This window comes from Rhinolophus sinicus, linkage group LG10 (genome assembly GCF_036562045.2).
Source record: "Rhinolophus sinicus isolate RSC01 linkage group LG10, ASM3656204v1, whole genome shotgun sequence".
NCBI classification, from domain to species: Eukaryota; Metazoa; Chordata; class Mammalia; order Chiroptera; family Rhinolophidae; genus Rhinolophus; species Rhinolophus sinicus.
The window spans coordinates 23,714,999-23,734,909 of NC_133759.1; the positions used below are offsets into that span (position 1 = coordinate 23,714,999).

General features: G+C 38.9%; 1 protein-coding gene and 1 long non-coding RNA gene across 7 annotated transcripts in view; one reads left to right on the top strand and one right to left on the bottom strand.

Moving 5' to 3' along the window:
* Positions 1–5,457: 5,457 nt before the first annotated feature.
* On the bottom strand, positions 5,458–19,705 carry LOC141567203 (uncharacterized). Its single transcript, XR_012489653.1, has 3 exons — positions 18,089–19,705; positions 15,262–15,404; positions 5,458–6,349 (listed from the first exon to the last, which is right to left on the bottom strand). It is a non-coding gene; the product is annotated as an uncharacterized LOC141567203 (long non-coding RNA).
* THRB (thyroid hormone receptor beta) overlaps positions 19,692–19,911 on the top strand; it is a 349,469-nt gene continuing 349,249 nt past the window's right edge. The window contains exon 1 of one of the 6 annotated variants that reach the window (XM_074312762.1): positions 19,692–19,894. The gene's annotated coding sequence lies outside the window, so the exon portion shown is untranslated. The remainder of the gene's footprint in view (positions 19,895–19,911) is intronic. The other 5 variants (XM_074312779.1, XM_019745237.2, XM_074312770.1 and 2 more) reach the window with 5 other exon arrangements.

Here is a 19,911-nt window from a genome sequence, read left to right on the forward strand (position 1 = left end):
CTCTCTAGGTTTCAGGTTCCTATCAGAAAAAAAATAAAAATGGAGATAATACTAGTACATAAGTCATAGGATGTTGTAGAGAAGTAATTGAGATAATTCATGTAAAGTAATTAGCACAAGTCCTGTACATAGAAGCTCTCAATAATTGCAATCAACAATGGCAGCAGCAGCATTTTTATGACCGACAGTTGAAGGCTGCAAGAGATATACAGAGTATACTCAACAAGGGATCAGTTTCAATTTAACCAGATTTATGACCTTGAATATGTCATTCAATTTCCTTGGGTCTCAGTTTCCTCAGATAAAATGAGGGGATCGGTCTAGATAAACTAGTGTTTCTCAAATTTCAATGTGCATAGAATTACCTGAGGATCTTGTTAAAATGCAGATTTTGAGGTGTCCAACAAGAGTCTCTTCCAGCTTCAAAACTATAGTTCATAATTATGGAGTGGCCCAGTTTTGTACATAAAGAAGGGATAAAGGATTCAGGCTCACCTGATAGGAAGACCAGTTTCAAATCATCCAGGGTATTATGTCTCTAGAGCTCCAATGGATCCTAGAAGCAAAAGCCAGGAGTCAAAAGATGGCTGCCCACTGAGAAGGTGGGCCAAGGAGGATTTTCCTGATGTGATCCTCAGGACAGAGGCAATTTTAAGAAGTGGAGGTAAAGAGGGAGGGGAGGCTTGAGAGACTTTCAGCTGAGAGATTTCTTTTTTCTTGATTCTGGGAGGCAGCATGGAATGAGCGTGAGGAGTAAGAGGTTTTGTTTGTGTGTGTGTGTGTGTGTGTGTGTGAGTGTGTGAGTTGTGTGTGTTCAACTAGACATGGACCATTATCCCGTCTCTGCAATTTAATGGCTGATCTTGGGCAAAATGCTTAATCTTTCTTAACTTCATTCTCTCATCTATAAAATGGGAAAAACAGTACTTTTTCAGGCTCTTGTGAGAAAGAATTAAATGAGACGGTGTCTAAAGTACATACTAGTACAAGGTTTCAGTGAACACTAAGGGTTCACAAAAGATTATTCATTAAAATGATCACCATCATACTCACTATTATCATTAAGTTAGGAGCACTGGAAGGCTGAGCATTATAACCCCAATTCTATTTTAGAGCCTACTGCAGTGGTTCTCCAACTTTAGTGTGCACCGGAGGGCTTGTTACAACACAGATTGCTAGGCCCCGCCCCCCTGCTGAAACTGATTCAGTAAGGAGCTCTTGGGTGAGGCTCAAGATTCTACATTTCTAATGGATCTAGAGACCATGCTTTGAAAACCACAAATCTGGAAAATTAATTCTTATAACTGGCATGATTAGGGGGTGAGGAATCTCTGGTTACTGAATGTTCCACAGAAGTGAAGCTGACCTCAGGTGGGACACTTTCTTATTTCAATCCATTTTTGATGAAAACTTTTCTAAAATGTATCATTTGTTGTTCATGTTCCCGGGAGCAGGTGCTTTTAAATACAACTTAAATTTTATTTTGAACTGAAGTCATCAAGTAGTTCATTTCGATTTCAGAAGGGATCAGAAAGCACGGCCTTTGATACATGAACTTAAAACCAACCTGAACATTTCCAGAATGTATTTCTGAAGAGACAGTCCTAGATCTGTAAAAGAGATAATGGTGAAACTTGGGAGTCAGCATGAGTTCCCTGAGAATAAGTATCTCGGGTTAACTTTATGTTTTTATTGTTATGATTGCTAGGTTGGTAAGTTGGAGAAATGTTGCAGGCATACATATTGGACTAGCCAGGAATACAAGGCAATTTCAAAGTGTGTTGAGTTGGTGAGTATCATCCTGAGTAGGTGTTTATCGGCAGCATGCCAGCAGAGTCTATCCTCAGCCTTTTCTTCCCCTTTCTCACTTTGGATGAAAACATAGATGGCAATCTGAGCCAGAATATGACAGATTACCATGCCCCATGGGTGTTAAAAGTAGCCAAGAAGACCACTTGACAGGAATAATAGAGAAAGGGTTTGGAAGACAGGAAGGGAGGCCAGGGTAGAATTTGAGTACCCTCCCCCCAAAATTCTGTGACTCTCGGACAGTTATGATCACTTTTTATGCTACTGCAGCATAATAGCCAACATAGGTAGGTGACTGTCTTAAGTATTTTTGGTCTTTGTTGCCAGGATGACAGCAAATTAATTCTAATTCCTAACACAGTCCTTGCTGCCCACCCAACTTTTACCCCTTCACATATGTCTTCTTCCTTCAACTGTTCTTAGATTGTTCTTTCAACTTTACAAAGGTGTATGAGACCAGATAACCAAACTTGATGAGAAATTTAAATGAGTGCACAGACCAATGGAGAACATAAAGCAACTGTTTGTGGGGTTTGGCTTTAGGGTCGCAGAGGGTGTTTTTCTCTTATATGTATGTTCCAAAGGAATGAAATTATCCAACCTGTGGCCTCTAGAGATTTCATATATATATATATATATATATATATATATATATATATAACTATAATAAGACTCAACCATCTATCTAGTTATTATGCACATTTCAGAGCAAACTGTGTTCGTTTTATTAAAAAGTGAGTTTTAAAAAGGTTTCTACAAATGAAGGTGAACTAGCATAATACTATATTTTCTGCCTGAATATATTTGTTGTTCAGTTAAATCTGGTTAAGCAAACTGTCCTATACACATATATGTGTACATATCCTACAATCCCTAATCTCTCATTTGCTAATGATAGATAGAGGAAAAATGTTTTAAATAGAAAGAAGTTCAGAGGAAATTTAATAAATAATTCTCATTTTACATCACGACTTTGTTCTACAGCTTCTGTCCCTGGGTGATGCCAAATTAGTGAGGACTTTCTTAACAATACATCAGTTTTATTTAATAGACTGTCTGATTTACACTTCTCTCCTAGAGTCAATGAGTGTCAATCAAGGTAGGTTTGGAGTCAGACAGGTTTTCCATTCATCGTTCCTAATGACATGTAAATATTCCACTGACTTAGGCTTTTATTTCTAAGGTAAACATTTTGCTAATTAGCCATGTGTTATGTAAACACATTAACAACTCGCTGCTATTTATCATTATTGGGCAGCTAACCTTCATCGGGTAAACCAGATCCTTCCTACTCTCATGCTTTCCTGGTGTTGGCAATAGCAGTAAGTATGTATTACTTTCTCTCAGCCACAACCTGGAAAAATGAACATGCTCTTTAGAGTCTTTTCAACCTGATTAGGTTATTTAACTGCTGATATATTCTGAAAAGATCAATTGTTTTATGTTGCAATATTTCCACTGAGTAGTAGAGTATCAGTGGGTGAGGCAGGAGAAAGTAGAGAATCACAAATTTAAATACAATGTCTCTGTATTCAGAAACACTTAGAAAAGGGACTGAGGTGATATTATAAGATATTCATATACATTCTGGTTGTGCTGTGTATTGCCTAGGTTATTAATTTCCTTTGCTACATTTGAGGGACTACTACCAAACAAAAGAATTCATAATTAGCGAATGTGCTTTTTTTTTTTTCTTTGCAGCAACATTTGTAAAAATCATCTGATTTCTTGGTACATTCATTTCTATTGGGCAGTTTGTATGACGTGTATTACTTGAAATGTCATGCTTGCAGAATTTTTTTCTTTTCCTGTATTTTGAGGAAAACACTATTTTTAATTAAATTCAGTTGTTTTAGAATAAACATGGATTAAATAATATGTTATTAATAAGCTCTATATTTTTCTACATTATCTGTAAGGGGCTCATGCCAATAAGCATTTTCTTAATCTAGAAAATCATTTCAGCAGCAAAGTTCAAATTTTCTGACAATGAAAGGCAGAAACAGTGGTTCTCAACTGGGAATGAGTTTGCCCCCTAGGGGACATTTGGCAAAGTCTGGAGACATTTTTGATGGGGTGGCAAAGGGGGAGGATGAGGTGCACGGATGGATGTGCTACTGGCATCTAGTGGGTAGAGCACAGGGATGCCGCTCAACTCCCTACAATGCAAAATGCAGCACAGATTTATCCAAGAATGTCAGTAGTGCTAAGATTGAGAAACTCTGGTCTAGATTTTTTTTTTTTTAACACAGATGCAGAGGAAAACTCTTGAGGCAAATTGAACTTTACATACTGGATCATGATTCTTTTCAAAGGTGAAAATACAGCAACCCTAAAAAGAGGAACTCAACCTGGCACACAAAAAGAAAGAAAACCTTTTTCCTTTGTGTTCCACATCTCATTAAGAAACACAAGCGCACGAATCATTCCATTACAGCGAATCATGACCACTTGTTCATTAGTTCCTACAACTTGTCTTATTTGTTATTCCTCATTTTAATATGCCATAAAATCGGGGTATGGCATCACCACACACCATAAAATGTTTTCTTCCCTTTTCTAATGGTGCAGAAGCTGATGGTTAAATGTGGTCTTGAACTGTGAAAATATATGCTATCCTTCTGTTTTTTATTCTGCTTATAGAGCACAGCCTTTAAAACAGAATGATAATTTAAAGCAGATGTTCTTCTAAACTGTTTTTTTTTTTTTTTCAAACCCAGCAATATGACAAAAGAGAAAAAAACTGGAAAACCTTGACAGGGCTTCAGGATAAAGGGTTTTATATATTTCAAAATGATTTGAGTGTTCTCTTCTTTTTCAGGACACATTCTGGTGTATTCTCTTGCCATTTCACTCTGTCTTACCCATTGCTTTACTCCTGACTTGCTCCGTGTGTGTGTGTGTGTGTGTGTGTGTGTGTGTGTGTGTATGTCTTGACAGCTGTATATCATAAAACCCTTTCTTATAGCTTAGAGGTTAAGCAAGTTATCTTGGGTAATTCACTTAATTTCTTACAAGTCTCAGTTTCCTCGTCTGTAAATGGGAAAACAACTACTATCTCTGAGAGGATTGCTGTGTATAAGTGGGAAAGTGTGGGAGCTTAGAAGGTGTCTGGCACATAATAGATGCTCATTAAATAATAGCTATTATTTCTTTTGGAAAAAATTAGAGTAAGCTTTTGGAATTATATCCTCATCAAACATTTATTAAGCACCTTCTATGTGTTTGGTACCATTCTATGTGCTTGGAAAGGCAGACACATACACACAGGTAAAAACACATGCACACACAATGATAATATAATCATTTTGTGACTCTTCCCTTATTCTAGAACTTAAATGAGAGTAGGCACTGCTCCTCCAGTTGGCCAAAATGGAATGGTGACAAACAATTAATAGAATTCTGAAGGAATTCTTTTCTTTCAAATACCATTTATTTGGGGTTTTAAGAAAAATAAAAGTATATTTCAAAAAATATGAAGATGGTCTCTCTTAAGAAGAAAATCACATGAAATGGAACTATGTACAAAACCATGGGGAAGGAGGAAACTGGCTATTCAGACATTTTAGACACTTTTAATAGCTGTCAAGAGTCACTGAAAAAGAAATATATCCACAGAAGATTTACTTATTGCTCTGGAACATGAAAATAAACAATTCATACACTGCAAACACACCAAGTGAATTATAGTGCAACACAATTACTAAAATATATATGAAAAGGGAATAAAACCTCATTAAAACATACATGAGCTTTCCACGAGTTGTTGGTAGGAATTCTTTTTCTGCCTCAGAGCTTTGCTGTCCTTTTACCAAAAATGACTTCCTTGCCTCTCTTCACTTGGTTGGCTGCTACTCATCTTTCAGCATTTAGCTGAAATGTCCTTTCAGAGAGACCTTCCCTTACAACCCCATCTAAATTAGGTGCCTTCACCCATCACCCTCTCTTGTGCATCCTTCTCTTTGTTGGTCTATCTATCTATCTATCTATCTATCTATCTATCTATCTATCTATCTATCATCTATCTGTCTATCATCTACATACATTTTTAATGTCTTTCTACACCACTTGACTCAAAATTCTACAAAGGGAGAGACCACTTTACATTGTCCACCATGGTATTTCCAGAGCTTAGCACCTAATTCCTACTTTGCCTTCAATGTATGGATGAGAGAAAAGCTACCCACTAACGGTGTATTAACTGCCAAGAGCCCTGAAATAATCAAAGCACGCTTCCTTTAGTTTTCTGTGATAAGATGAATGAATACACAGTACCATTGTTCTTTGTGCAAATACATTGCATTATTTTATCTGTCTATTTTTACCCTGCGTATGTGGCATAAAATGAGGGTGAGGTCTACCCTGTCAGTATGTGACATGGTTATGCCAAGACCAGTCCACACTCCACATACCAGTTCACATTCCATCATGAACTTTGCTCTGAGCTTTTGGTATCAATCTCTGAAGCACTGTGGAAAAGCTTGATACATACAGAAGTTAGTCTTGACACAGAAAAATTCCTGGTGTGGTGATGAGTCGCCTAGCCAAGGAAAGAACCAGGAATTGGTAAGGCTTCTTTGAAGCTGTTGTTCAATTATAAGAGAAGAGTGAGAGGGACATATGATTGTTCTCATTTAAAATTTCTCAAGCTAGATGTTTGGCTTATCCCTCTAAACCTCAGCCATTTGACTCAATGACATCCTAGCAACATCTCTTTGCTGATTTCCCCTCCACCAGTGGAGCCTATTTTCCCTTCCCTGCAGTCTGGATTGAACATATGACTTGCTTTGACCAATAGAACTTTAGCAAACATGACATAAGCAGAGACTTTAAAAGTGCTTGTGATTTGGGACTTGCTCTCTTGATGGTCTTTGGGCCCTGAGACCACCACGTGACGAATACCAGGCTAGCCTGCTGGAACGTAAAAGGCCATAAGGCACAAAGCTGATCCATCACCACTGAGGGCCTTCCCGGCCAACCAGACTGCCAACTACCAGACATGTGAGTGAAATGATCATAAATTATCCAACCTCAAATTAAGGAACTGTCCAGCTAACCACAGAATCATAAAAAAATAAATGATTCGTGCTTTAAGCCATTAATTTGGGGAGTGGTTTGTTAGGCAGCAAAAGCTAACTGGTATAGTGACAGGTAGCATATTACTATGTGACTGGTCCGAGAGCCCAGAAATTGTAAGTTTGACAGTGTTTGACAGTGTCAAACTCACTAGGACCCTAAGATTGTCCAAGGTATGAAAAGGGACTTCCTGATCCAAAGTTTGGGACTCACTGTATTCTAAAGCATTTTCCACATAGAGATTTGCAAAACGAATTGTACATTAAAGATTCCGAAGAGCCACGCAGTAAAAGAAAACACACCTGCTAAAACATTTTAAACACCTCGCCGCCCCCTCATTTTCAAACTTTTATGAACTCTTGGCCTCACAGTCTTGGCATTATCATTGCTGCTAAAATATTACTCTGAATGTAATGGTAAGCGGACTGGACAAGAACTGTGAGATTTTGATTCTGGTCCCAGGTGTAACATTTACAAACTCTAGGGCCTTTCATAAATCTCATTTGGTAAAATCAGGTGAAATGAGAGACAATTCCTGTCCTGAGTCCCTTCTTAGTCATCATCAACGTGTTCATGTCACCTGGGATTGAATTTTTTCTTTTTCCTCTTATTTATATGTGTTATTTTTTTAATTAAATGTATTGGGGTGACATTGGTTAGTAAAATTATACTGGTTTCAAGTGTACATTTCTATCATACATCATCTATATATTGCATTGTGTGTTCACCACCCAGAGTCAGTTCTCCTTCCATCACCATATATTTGATCCCCTTTTCCCTCTTCTACCACCCCTCTCTCCCTTACCCTCTGGTAACCACGAAACTATTGTCTGTGTCTATGAGTTTTTGTGGGATTAAAATTTAAATGATGCATTGACACCTTGTTCTCTGTATTGTATTCTATTTTTGATGGGTCAGTGCCAACCCTGAAGTGGCAAATCATTCATTTGTCTCAAAATCTTTTTTGAGAGTCTGCTGTATGTCAGGTGCTATTCTGAGTGCTGGGGCTTTATTAGTGACCAAGTCTCTCCATGAGAGCTTGTATTCTAATAGAGGAGGTACACAATAAACCTGGAAGGAAATAGCAAATATAATGTCAGATGGAAATAAGGACTGTGAAGCAAAACAGAGTAAAGGGCTGGAGTAGTGGCTCTTAATCTTCAGCTTCCACCAGCATCACCTGGAGGATTTGTTCAAATCCACATTTTAACAAAATGGCTCCATCCCCCAGAGGTTCAGTAGGTCTCACACAGGAACTGAGCACTTTCATTTTTCACCAATTCCCAGATGCTACTGATGCGGCTGATGAGAGCACCATGCATCATGCTGAAGGCCAGTGAAGGGCTCTCTGACCACCAGAGAGCTCACTGAAGTGAGGGAGGAAGCCATGGGAAGATCTGGACAGAGAACTTGAGGTAGAGGGCACAGCACAGCATGTGCAAAGACCCTAAGGCAGCATTGAGCGTATGCTGCAGGAATAACAAAGACTAACTTTCCTAACAACCACTAATATGGTAGTAAACCAGTGTCCTTCCCACCTATCACAGCATGAATTATGGGTGGCAATCTTCAGGGTTATGGCCGGTAGAGTTCCAACTGGGTAGAGCTTTCCACCAAATTATTTCCTGATAAGACTCACATTTAGAAAGAATAGAAAAAAACAGAAACTGTAGGAGTTGAGGAGTTTGGGTTAAGTTATATGCCAAGACAAAAGGAAACTGCTCATGTGTCATGTTTCACTTGTAGAGGTCCACTGGATTGCGGTTCTGACACCAGAACTAGGTGTTACTTAAATTCACAAAGTCCCCCGTTCTTGCCTCTGGCTTACAGAAGGGTCGCTTCTCAGGTCAAGGCATGTCATTTCAACATGGCTACTTTTGTATTTGTGGGTTTTACCCCAGAAATTATGTGTTATGTTTCATAGAATATTCTTCACCTGGCAGACATTTTTCACATTCCTTATCTCATTAGATCCTCACAATTTAATTTCATGATGCAGAAAAGGCAGACATTTTTATCCCCGTGCTACAGATGAGAAAACTGAGGCTGAGAGAAACTAACGCTCAGGACCATTTCTTTCTTTTCTCTTCATATGGTCTTTTTTTACTGATAGGCAGACTGTCCAAGTTGTGACAAGCCTTGCAGTAAATAGTGGAGGAGGGCACTGTAGGCCAAGCCCACGATCTTCCCGCCACTGCCTCTTTGAGGAAATTTGGTCTCAGGTCTCTGCTTACCACTCATGCAAATTTTATCACCACCATCAATCATGAGAATGTGTGACCTCACTCAGAAGGAAGACCATTTATGAGAAGAAAAGGAAAGCTGAGCACCCAAATCCAAGTACTTAGTTCACCATTTTTAAAGTGTGACTTTAGGGGTGAAAGGGGGAAGAGATTAAGTCCAAATTGGTAGTTACAAAATAGTCATGGGTCTGTAAAGCATTGGGAATATGGTCAATAGTATGGTAACAACTAAATATAGTGCCAGGTAGGTACTAGACTAGTCAGAGGGAATACTTCTGAAATTATATAAATATCTAACCACTGTGCTGTACACACCTGAAACTAATGTAAAATAATATTGAATGTCAACTGTAATTGATAAATTAAAAAAGGGAGGAAAAGGTGAAGAGAAATAAGAGTTTAAAATTTCCAGGTATAAAACAAATAAGTCATGGGGATGTAATGTACAGCATGGGGAATATAGTCAATAATACTGTGACAGCATAGTACGGTGTCAGATGGTTGCTAGACTTATCATGGTGATCACTTCTTTGGGTCTATAAATGTTGAAAAATTATGGTGTTCACCTGAAACTAACATAATATTGTATGTTAGCAATATTTTAATAAAAATCTTTTTAAAAAGTGTAACTTTAATTAGTCCCCTGGGCAGTGAAGATTTTGTCCATTTTGAGGATGAAAGAACTGGGGCCCAGGGAAGTTAACTAATGAGTCTGAGGAAAATAATGTGAGTGACTCAACCACTTCTCACTACCAGTGTTTCCTTTAACCTCAGTAGCCATAAAGCCTTCTTTACTACATTGAAGCCTGAAGGAAGAACCAAGTACACACGATAGGAATAAGACACTTCCTGGTAGGGACAGTTTCATGTCAGTCAATCTAACAGTTTTAACCAATAACACTTTTTTTTTTATGCTGAGAAACAAAGGGGTTTAAAAAAATTAACCTAGAGGAAATGTCCATCATTGCCTTTCCAAAACTCAAATGTCCTCATATGAAGGACCAACTTTTCATCATAACTATCATTATTTGTTTATTAAGATTTTATTTTTTAGAGCAGTTTTAAGTTCATAGCAAAATTGAGGGAAGGTGCAGAGATTTCCCCTATGCCTCTTGCCTCCCACAACCTCATAACCTCCTCCCTCATTATTAATACCCTCCACGATGGTGGTACATTTGTTACAACTGAGGAATCTACGTTGATGCCTCATTATCACCCAAAATTCACAGTCTACAATACAATTCACTCTCACTGTTGCACATTCTATGGTTTGGATAAATGTATAATGACATGTATCCATCACTATTATATCATACAGAGTATTTTCACTGCCCTAAATATCCTCTACGCTCCACCTATGCATCCCTCCCCCACCCCAAACCCCCGGCTACTGATCTTTTTACTGTGCCCACAGTTTTGCCCTGTCCAGAATGTCATATACTTGAAATCATACAGTTTGTCTGTAGCCTTTTCAGATAAGAATACTCATTTAAGTTTCCTTCATGTCTTTTCATGGCCTGATAGCTCATTTCTTTTTAGCACTGAACAATATTCTATTGTCTGGATATACCACCGTTTATTTATTCATTTACCTACTGAAGTACATCCAGATTGCTTCCAAGTTTTGGCTGTGTTGAATAAAGCTGCAATAAACATCTGTGTACAGGTTTTTGTGTGGACATAAGTTTTCCACTCCTTTGGGTAAATACCAAGGAGTGCAATTGCTGGATTCTATGGTAAGAGTATGTTTAGTTTTGTAAGCACCTGCCAAACTGTCTTCCAACGTTGCTGTATCATTTTGCATTCCCACCTGCAATGAATCAGAGTTCCTGTTGCTCCACATCCTCACCAGTACTTGGTGCTTTCAATGTTCTGGATTTTGGCCATTCTAATCAGGGTGTAGATGTCTCGTTTAAATTTTCATTTCCCTGATGACATAAGATGTGGAGAAAATGCTTATTTGCCACCTGTATATCTTCTTTGGTGAGGTGTCTGTTAAGGTCTTTGGCCCATTTTTTAATGAAATTGTTTGTTTTGTTATTAACTTTTAAGAGTTCTTTGTATATTTTTAATAACAGTCTTTTATCAGATATATCTTTTTGCAAATATTATCTCCCAGTCTGTGGCTTGTCTTTTTGTTCTCTTGACATTGTCTTTCACAAAGCAAAAGTTTTTAATTTTAATGAAGTCCATCTTATCAATTATTTCTTTCATGAATTGTTGTTTTGGTGTTACATCTAAAATGTTAGGGCTGTACCCAAGGTCATCTAGAGTTTCTCCTATGTTATCCTTTAGGAGTTTTTTAGTTTTGCATTCTACATTTAGGTCTATGATCCATTTCAAGTTAATTTTTGAGAATGGTGTAAGGTCTGTGTCTAAGTTCATTGTATTTGCATGTGCAGGTCCAGTTGTTCCAGCACCATTTGTGGAAAGACTGTCTTTGCTCTACTGTATTGACTTTGCTCCTTTGTAAAATGTCACTTGACTATATTTATGGGGATCTATTTCTGGGCTCTCTAGTCTATTCAGTTGATCTATTTGTCTATTATTTTGCCAATAGCACACTGTCTTGATTACTGTAGTTTTATAGTAAATCTTGATATTGGGTAGTATCAGTTCTCCAAATTTTTTCTTTTTCAATATTGTATTGGCTATCCTAGGTCTTTTGTCTCTCCATATAAACTTTAGAATCAGTTTATCCATATCCCCCAAAATAACTTGCAGGGATTTTGATTAGGATTACATTGAATCTACACATCAACTTGGAAAGACCTGACATAGTGACAATATTGAGTCTTCTTATCCATGAGCTTGAAATGTATCTCTGTTTATTTAGTTTGTCTTTAATTTCATTCATCATCATTATTTTTAATATCATGAATGAGTGCAGGAATGACTAGGAATTATTAAAAGAAATACCAGAAAATATAATTTGATAACCTAAATTTATAGCTTATAGAGTCTTTTGCCACTAATCAATCAAATCCAAATGTGATGGCAAATTCAATCTGTAGTTTATCCAAATAAGTAAATTAAAGCTTTCTGTCATTTCACTTGCATATCTAATGGGAAATGCTATTAAAATGGTCAGGAAAACAACGAAGCTGTTTTCCTGTCTTCCCAAAAGGAGATGCTATCATGGATGGAAATTAGCCCATTTCATTTTTACCCCAAAATGGACAATAATTCCACAGCCTGCTTTAAAAAATTACATTTCCCAAGTTCTTAGTTTAGTTGATAAATGCAAAAATATTGTTAGAAAAAATAAGGAGCTCTCCAAAAAACAAATGTCCTTCTTTGGTCATTGAATGAGGATAAACTTGCATATACTTTTAAAATGTAAAAGCTGAGTGTGATTTTCGGAATTATATAGTTCAATCCCTTACATTTATTCATCTGAATGGGAGGACCAGGGAAGATCTGACTAGGCCAAGGAAATATAAATAATTACGAGCATGGCTCAGATCAGATCAGATCAGCTCCAAACTCAGCATTCAGAGATTTCTGGAAGACTGTACTCTCACCTGTATTGGAAAAGAATTCCAAGCATTCTAGAAACTGGATGTTAGAGAAAGGTATTCTGACTTAAGAGTTTAGTAGCTGTTAGGAAGTGCTACAGAAAAAAAATAATATTCACAAAAAGATTTTTTTCTAAGAACGGAGCCATTTCCTTCAAAAGACAATCATGAAAGGCTAGAAATCATAGATCAGCAAAGGAGTCTGTCTCCAGAATATATTATTTCTGCACATCTAAATTCAGCCACGTATCTGCATTCGTGCCCAATCTTTGCCAAAGATAGGAGTGTTCTTCCTCCTTCAGAGAATTTACATCCTGTTTAATAACATGTAAGTCCCACAAGGGGAGGGATTTTGACTGTCCTGCTTACTGTTCTCTCTCCAGAGCCTACCATAGTCCCAGCCCAGGAGTAGGCAGTTTGCAAATATTATTACAAATATCTGTTGTGTCAATTAATTTATGAAAAAAAGTATTTTTCAAGATAAGATTTTAGCCTTTGCCATTTTTCTAAGTTTTCAAACATCATAAGTTAATTTTTTACACAGTAACAGCAGATCCTATTCATTGACCACTTGTAGATGCCAAACACTGTACTCAGCATTATTCATCTATTATTATAGTTATTCCTCACAGCATCCCTGTCAAGCAGGCAGGATTATTTTCTCAATTTTTACAGATGAGGTGTGGAGAAGCTAAGTAACATGCCCAAAATGATTAGAAAAGCTACAAACATAGAGCTCAAATCCTTAGCCAGCCCTTTATCTGGTATGAACCACAGTGGAGGGCTTTGCTCTAAATCTGCATAAATGGAAAACTCTTTTGTTTTCTCTGCCAGTTCTAGATTTGTTTGTTAGCCCCTACTGTATCATTTATAGATGTTCAAAATATGCTCTGCAGTTGTGTCTGTAGGAGTTCTGTGACTAATAATTTATGCAATGCTTTGTAAATTTGCAATGAGGCAAGTTTATTGTAAAAGAGAGCTATTATACATGAAGATAGGAAGTGTCAATAAGACCTGTATTGCCCTCAAATTGAAAATCCCATTTAAACTGACAAAAGCAAGAAATTCAAAATTATGATTGTCACTCCAAATATGACTCATTCGGGAATTTGAGGATCTGAAAATAGCCTGTAATCATAAGCATATTATATGTGTTATTGCATCTAGACGAATTAGAATTTATTCCATGAAAATGATTAAGACTTACTTTATTCCCTTCCTAAACAGAAAGGATATCTTCATAGAATTTTTAAAATTATATTTCCATTTTTCATACATATAAACATAACTAAAAAAATGAAAAGAAGTACACTTAACTGGCATGTTTTGGGAAAATGTCTTCAACCACTAAATTTCTTCTGTGATTGACAGAGAATTTAACAACATACTATACTTTTGTGTGCTCACAATGAACATAGGTTATTACAGTCCAATTAGCAATTACTCAATTCACTTTAAATCTATCTTTCTAATGGCTGACAATTAAGATTTAATTTAGAGATGTTTTCATCTTTTTACCTTCCTTTCCCCCATTCACCTTTTTCTCAATGCACTTTAATTCATCAACATTTTCGTTTTTGCATAGGTGTTGAGTATGTGGCTTAGTTCATGGGTGATGATTTGTGGCTGCAAGCAGAGATTGTAATTACTACCATAGTAGTTTTGAACACTGATTATTTTTATAATTTTCGTCCTTGTGATACTGGATAATATTCACTCAAGTTAGACTTTGTTTGGTATTTTATTTGTGATAACTGTAAGAATGAACAAAAGTTAGTAAGTGCTAATTGCCCATGTTCTACTTGTTCATAATTGTGCTTGCATCTCAGAGAGCTTTAATAGAATGATTAAGAGATGACATATGACCAGCAATTCCACGGCTAAGCATATTCCCAAGAAATATGAGTGCATGTATCCACGAAACTATTTGTTTAAGGATTTTTATAGCTGCTTTATTTGTAATAGCCCCAAACTGGAAACAACTGAAATGTCCATTAATTGGAGAATGAATAAATTGAGGTGGTATATGATTGAATATCAAATAGAAATTGAAAATAGAACTATCTAATCCATACAATAACGTGGACCTATCTCAAAAACATTACATGGAGTGAAAGAAACCAGCTACATGAGGGAATACATTGTGTGATTCCATTTATAGGAGGCTCAATGAAATAAATGATATTAGCAAAGCTAATAAATGATGATAGGAATCAAAATAGTATTTACTTCTAGAAAAGAAGTGGTTATGAACAGAGGAAAGGTACAGAGAAACTTTCTGGATTGCTGGAAATGTTTTCTATCTTGTTCTGTGTGGTGATTACACAGGAGTATAAGAATATAAACATTTATCCAACTGAACACTTAGGATTTATCTATTTTGCTATACATAAATTACACTTCAATTAAAAAATTATTACCCTGAACATTTTTAAACCACATTTTGTTCTGGAGCTATGTCCACATTGGTGTGCCTAGGCCTAGCAAATTATTTTAACAGTATCTATTTAAAGAAAAGATGATTTATGCTGTGATGGAGTTTGGCTTGGCTGATGGGTATGTTGGCATAACACTAACTACTGGAACAAATAAACTTTCATATTTCAGTGGCTTACCACAAAAGAAATTGATTACTCAATGACTGCAACAGTTCAAGGTGAATCTTCTCATTCTCTTCCACATGGTGACTAAGGGACCCAGGTTCCTTCCAGCTTATGGCTTACTAGTTCCTGCCCACGGGCCTCTGAATCTTCTACCTCTAGTTGGAAAACAAGGGAAGAGAATGTAATTAAGGAATTTTCTAGGTTTCTAGTTAGTGACATGTATGTTTCATTTAGGCCTTTTCTGATTGTCTCAATGCACAGCAGCCCCTTAAGCAAGGAACTAGGGAGATGTGTCGTGCTTCCCAGAACATGCTCACATTTTCCAGCCCCATGTGCCTGCCCCATCACTCCTTTTCCTGCACACAGGTAGCATGATGGGTGGGTTGAGAGTACTGCCTCTGCCAACACAGTGACTGAGCCTGAGCTTGAACAAATTATTTGACCTTTCTATGTCTTTGCTTCCCCATCTGGAAAATGGAGTGCATAAAAATACTGCTTCACAGAGTTCTTGGGCGATTTTTAAAAAAATGTGTGAAGTATTTATGATAATACCTGGAATATCATGCATGTTTAATAAATATTAGCTATATTATATACTGCTTGCTATAACTGGCCATGCCAGAATGTCTGCTGCACCTCCAACATGTGCTAGGCTTCTACCATGACAAAGGACTTAGTTCTTTCTCCAGGGCCAGCTGCGTGGGCATGCAATCTGTGCAGATGCACAGGGCCCCATGCTCAGAAGGGTCCTGTGCTCCAGGCCTGGCACTTAGTTTAATGCTCTGTTTTCACCATCATAAAATTCATTCTAATTTTGTCTTTGAACTTGTGTTTTGTAAGTGACATTTGATGGGACAATGGAACACGTGCATGAGCAAAGGCGATACACTCAATATATATGCTCACAGCTGTTCTTTGCTGCTGCACTCATATATAGCATTCTTGATGTCCCATGAGCACAGAATTCCAGTGGCCTCACGATGTGTGAGAGGTCAGCAAAAAGCAAACCGAGTACACGGTAAGCATGTTACATCTATGACTCAGTAAATGGGAGCATTGACAACCCCAAGAGGCCACGCTTTCCATTCCAACCAGAACTTGCTTTGAATGCAAAAAGAAGGCAACAACCAAGGAACTCTATCATGTGCTTTCTTACTAGTGTTACTTCCCTGTATTAGCTAACCTTTTACTATGAAAATGATGACATTGAACGAAAAGGCAACCCATAGTTCCTTTTCCTTTTCCCATAGTTCTTCCTTACTCGTCAGTAAGTCAAAGACAGAGTGTTGGTAGAATGAGCACATATCAAGAAGTAAAATAAAAACAGTTCCATTAGTTTTGTGCTGTGTTTCCCCTGTTCTGATAAGAACAAAACATATGTGCATATATAAACTACAGAATACATATTACATACTAGCTACAAAATACAAGTTGTGTAATTTTGTTGATTTCACATGAGTTGAATGCTCTTATATTTGCATTTAAAACTAACGTTGCATGATGTAAAGATTAACAGTAAAATTGATGCTAATAATTTTAAGTGTTTATTTTTCTTTACTTACAATATTAAATAGCAAATAAAAAATGCCACGATGATGCCAAAGAGGGAACATGGAAGAAAGGAGATAGCTTTATATATTGTACCTTTAATGGCACTTTTTTCCTGGCTTTTGAATCAAGGGCCCCACATTTTCATTTTGCACCAGGCCCTGAAAATAAGATAGACAGCTGCATCTTTCCCTCTCTCTGACTTCTCCCCAAATTTTCAACCAGCTGCCTTCTGCAGGAAGTCTTACCTGAGCCCCTCATTCTTCGTGGATTATTGCAGCCTCCTCACCAGGAATCATCTAGCAATTAATGTTTCTATATATCTCAGTACACCTTCACATTTAGAGTTAATTTTGAACATGTCATCTCCCCTAATAGTCTGTCTTTCCTGAAGGGAAGGGACAGACTTGGCATTTTTATCTGTCTGGCCATGGACCAGAATCATTGGGACCTTCACAAAATATATTCCAAGAACTAACAATGAACAGATAGAATCAGAATCTCCAGGGCTGGGTCATTTGGCTGCCCAGCTAGCTTGAGAAGTTGAACTGAGTTGTTGAATGAATGAAAGAATACCAATTGTTCCAGAACCTGGAATGGTCATTCCTCTTGTTCTAACACTCCCTGCTAAAATCTGGTCTATTCTTGATGGACTGTTTCAAGTGCTACCTAGTTCTGTGAAATCTCTGATTTTCACTCTCACCTCACACCCACATCACCCATTGTACCCCCTAGAGTTAAATCAGGAAAAAAAATTGCATGTTCTGTTCGCAACCCTTCTTTACCATCAGAGGGCCAATTCAAATGGAATCCTAGTAGTTCATGTTGTTTCAATAATGGTGCATTAAAATTTTCCTCCTCCATTGTTATAAAACATTACTGCAATCATGGTCTCATGAATTGTTTGAATAATACCACATTATTTATTTAATGCTTAATTTACTCTATATTTCAGAAGTTTCCAGGCAAAATGAGATTAGAAAGACAAAACCATTTGAACAAAGGACAACAAAAGAATTTGTTATACTTCATTCTCTGTATTTCTCTGGTGTTACCTAATTAAGATAGAATTTAGCTCCAAGATATATTCAGGAAGAGAAAAAATAAAAAGGTGCAGCAGCCTTTAAGGCCTATCATCCACTTTTGTAAAGGAAGATTAGCATCACCCCTCACACACCACCACCACTACCAGCACCATCACACCACCAGCACCACCACCAGCACCACCAGCACCACCAGCACCACCACCACCACCACCACCTCTTCCTCCCATTATTACAAAGTTGTTTACCTACTCCAGCGGCCCCTGTGAAAATCCGGCTGTCAACTGTTGTGGCCTATCCGAGCCAGGCTTTTTCCTCAGTGGCCAACTTTTTCATTCACACTTAGCCACCAGGGGGCCCCCTGTTTGGAACAAATGGTGCAGACTACACAGTTTTCCTCCAAACCAACCAAAACATCCCGGGGCAGCTTTGGCAGAAAGTTCAGGAACTTCCTTGCAAAGGAGAACAATTTCTCTCCAGCTACAAAATCTTCAAGTCCTATGGTGTAGCCCTACGATGAGTAAAGAATGAAACAAGGATTTATTGCCAAAGACCGAGGAGAAATAGGGTCCGTGGAGTCTAAAGGGAAAGGCTCTTTTCTCTAGCTAGGGAGCCTTAGGGTCTGCGACTTTCTCTGGAAGCGCGCTGAAACTATGCATCAGGCGCCGGGAACAGTTTCCGAATTCCTGACAGATGTGATGGCTGATGCTGTATGCAGGGGTGGTGGCTTCTCGCCCCTTTCCGTGGGATACTCACCAGAAGCTGGAATAAAACACACGTCACTGGCTGGCAATCTAGAAAACTCTCCAATAAATCATTCATACACTGTTCGGGAAGTCGATGATACATACAAATCTGTCACATTGCTATATGAATAAATGTGTACAGTGAATAATGAAGTCAGAATTCTTTTAATATTATCTATAAGAAAATAACTGTACTCTGGTCAAAATAGTTTTGTTGCAACTATAGCTTCTCTACGACTGCATTTTAGCTGTTTGAGGGTACTCAGTGTTTTTACAAGCATTCTTCTGGCCCAGAACGTAGCTGCCTATTTCATTTTCTATCAATCCAGGGCCTTCAGTGTGTTTTTTTGGGGGTGGAGGGCACTTAGAAATTCCTATTTGCCTGGACAGAACTTTTCAAGAGTATACATTATTTTTGTCTTCAGTTTTATTTGTACATGTCCAGGGTAAAGACAAAGTAATAGGATAGCCCTTCTGGAAACGGTGGAGTGTCAACCACGGCACACATCTCCCAGGATATGCATAATGGTGTGAGGATGTCTCCCTCAAGAGCAAGCCAGGTATTTTCCAAACTTCCAGTCCCGAGAGGTGGTGATGGTACGAGGACGCCAGACAGCGCGGCCAGTGGGAGACCCCAGGAGGGGCCAGGGCGCTGTGTCGGCCCCACACGCGCCACAAGTGGTTTGGAGAAAAAGGGAGGAGCGCAGCCCGACGGGGCAAAAATAAAGCCCATGCTTCTGGAAGTCACCTCCTTTCCGCCCCACCCCCACCCCACCCCACCCCCCGGTCACTTGTCCCCCATTCCTTCCTCTTTGCCTGCTAGAGGAATGACGCCCAAACCTGAACCTCCGCGCGCGCGCAGCTGGGTGGGTGGACGCGCGGCCACCAAAACCACCGCAACATCCCACACCGGGAAGGGCACCCTGGGTGGAAGGCACGGCTGGGACTGGGAGGAGGGAGAGCAGCCGAACCTGGGGAGGCAGGTGTGGAGGCGGGCAGCCCGAATGGTGTGTGCGTAGACGAGAGGCAGGGGTACGCGAGCCCGGAGGGCTGGACAAGTCAGGGAGCCCGGCGGGATCCGGGCGGGATCCGGGAGGGGCGCGTCGGGTGCCAGCCGGGCGGCGGCGGCGGGGCGTGTGGCCGGGAGGCCATTTCCTCGCTGCGCCCCTGGCGGAGCCGGGTTTGCCTGCTCTTGGCCGCTGCCGCCGCCGCCGCCGCCGCCGCGCGAGTCGACCGCCGGGAGGGCTGGAGGGGAAACCAGGTCACCGGTTCGCAGAAGCGTCGCAGAACGGGTGTCCCGGGATCAGAGTAAGGCAGCGCCCGGG